Source organism: Camelina sativa, chromosome 20 (assembly GCF_000633955.1).
Source record: "Camelina sativa cultivar DH55 chromosome 20, Cs, whole genome shotgun sequence".
NCBI classification, from domain to species: Eukaryota; Viridiplantae; Streptophyta; class Magnoliopsida; order Brassicales; family Brassicaceae; genus Camelina; species Camelina sativa.
In genome coordinates, this window is record NC_025704.1 from 15155877 (window position 1) to 15158754 (window position 2878).

Here is a 2878-nt window from a genome sequence, read left to right on the forward strand (position 1 = left end):
CTGCTTTAGTCAAGGATCTCCAAGTCAAGCTGAACAAAAGGACTTTGAAGAGAGCAAGGCCAAAGCTCAAGGTTAAAAAGAAACATGGTTCAAGTGCTAAGGAGGTAGTAATCAAGAAGGAACACAAGGGTTATCAAGTAGAACCAGGAGGGATTTCATCACCTCCTCGGTCTCTAACTCAAGCCTGAAAAGGCATCAAAGTCAAGCTTAGTGACTTTAAACAAGCTCACTAGGGAGGAAGTCCCTAAGGTATCCCTGTATATATTGCTTTGGAATTTTGGCATTTTGATTTTTGCTTTGGTGTTTTCATGGTTAGGAAAGCTAGGGAGTCTGAATAGAAGAGGAAGACTCAAGATATGGAGATTCGCAGTCCAGCNTCACCCACTCGGACACGTACTCGACCGAGTCAAGGTTGATTGGCATTGTCGAGCTGCCCCAAAGTCCTTCTCCAAGCCACCAGCCTGACCCCAACTACTCCTATGATAGCATGCAGATGGATGTGGACAACTTCTTCCACAATCCCTAAGGTACCACTATCACCTTACCATTGTTTATACCATTGCATTTCATATTGTGTTTTGTGTTGTGTTTAAATCTTGAATCCTCTCACAACTTTTTCACACAAGGGACTGTGTGATTTAAGTTTGGGGGAGGGTTTGAGATAGCATTTGATGTTGTGTTTTGTGTTCTTATTTCAAATTTTTATCATCATCATGTTAGCACTTGCATTAGCATCTAAGGCATAGAAAAACCATAAAAATTTGAAAAATTTTCAAAAAATCTTCATAAAAAAGAGTATTCATGTAGTTTGCATTGCATATTAGAATCTTGTTTAGCATTTTCATGTAGAATTGTATAATATTTGCATTAGGGATCTATGATGAGTATTTCCTTGTTAGCTAGCCTTTTCACTAGACTAGGATCAATGCCCAAGTTATTAGTACTTTGATGCTAGTTGAGTAGTAGGAAGCATAAGATTGAACCAAGCTTGAATTCTTGCATTGCATTTGATCTAAATTGAAGCATGTTGTGATTTGAAACCATTTCCCATTTATAAGAACCTAATATTGACTTTTAATTATCAATTTATGCATTGCTTTAAACTCATGGATACCATATACATACTTGGATCATCTTTCTCCTTTTCACCACTCTTGTTGATCCAAGTAGCTGATTAAATCATTAAGATCAGTTCCCCTACCCCTAAACCAAACCTTCTTTCAAGCCTTGTTTATTCTTGAGTGTGTGAGGCCTATTTTTGGGATTGAGCTTGGTAGAAAGTGTTAGGTTTGAACTGACAAGAGTAAGACCTTGTGTAGTTCTAGTTTGCATTTTTCAAACTAGATAGGACTAGGTGGTTCACTTGTTGGGTTTGGGACTTGGTTGTTTTGAAAAGAAAAGAAAGAAAAGAGAAAGAAAAAGGGTAGAGTCTTTAAGAGGAGATTGTGTTTAAGTAAAGTCTAGTGAAAGGATGGGAAGTAAAGTGTTGATTAAGATGGTTCTAGTTAAGAAAAAGAAAAGAAAGAAAAGAAAAGTCTAGCAAAATGCTTTTATGTCTTAAGAATAAGAAGAAAAGAGAACCATAGCAATAAGAAAGAATCCCCCATTCCACTAGAAAGATCAAATAAGAAACATCTCCTAAGACTTGAAAACCAAAAGAGAAAAGGGTTAAAGAGAAAAGAAGAAGCAAAGGGTAGCACTAGGATCATTTGGGTTTAGATTGCTAGGATAAACACTTTGGGTACCTTTGGGTAGACAAGGTTTTATTCTTGTATGAGTTTAGGTGTTCTTACCTTTAGCATTCTTCTAAAGCTCAATCCATTTTCATGAGAGAACCTTGATATTGATAAGCCCCACTCTAAACAGAGACCATCATTGTCTCAAAACCCTTTATTACCAAGCCAAATGAGTTTAAGCATTGCATAGAGTTGATTCATGTTCTTGTTTAATGAATGTTAAAGGAAATGGTTGATTTGAATGCATGTGGATAACTAAGGCTCAAATCAATAAAGGTTGTGATATGCTTGTCTAAAGTCTTTAAATTCCAGCTCATTCAACTTGCATCATAGTACTAGTAACTTGGACATTGATTCTAGATGGTCTATTTGCAAGCTTAAGGAGCTGAGATCCCACTTTCAAACCTCACTTACCTTCTTATGTCCTTGCTTATTTGCTTGAGGGCAAGCAAAGACTAAGTTTGGGGGTGTTGATGTTCATATATTTTACCTTGTTTTCCCTTAGTTTATTCACATCTTTTGCATCTTTTTCTATCCATTTAGGCCATTATTGTGTAGCTTTAGCACTAATCATGCATTAGGGTTTAGTTGCATTGCATTTGCATCTTTTCATGCATAAACAGGTGATTTTGGAGCTCAAGGAGCATGGAAGCAATGGAGAAGAGATGTGAAGCAATCTTGAGGAGGAAACAAGGGAGTTAAGGCTGAAGAACCAAGGTCAAGAGTCCAACTCGACCCCGCACTCGACCAGACACTCGACCGTGTGCTGAGGAGGACTCGACCGAGTGGAGATTGCACGTGAGAAGCCAGCTCGACCCCTAGCTCGACCGAGCACAGGTCGAGTTGACCGAGCCGTTGACCGCTTTGACTTTTTCTATTTTTAGGGCTTCCACTTCCCCACTATATAAGACCTTGTACCTGCATCCACCAAAGCGTCCAGACTTTTAGATATTCCCAAAAACCTAGTTTTACCTTTTTTAGCATTATTCCTTTTGCATTTTATTAGATTTTGTACTTCTTTAAGAAAACTCTTAGATTCTTCAATATTGTTGGTTCAATAACTTTCTTAATATTGAGAATTTGAGTTTCATCCTTTGATTAATATTAAAGATCTCAGTTTTATCTTTCTAATGATGCAAGTT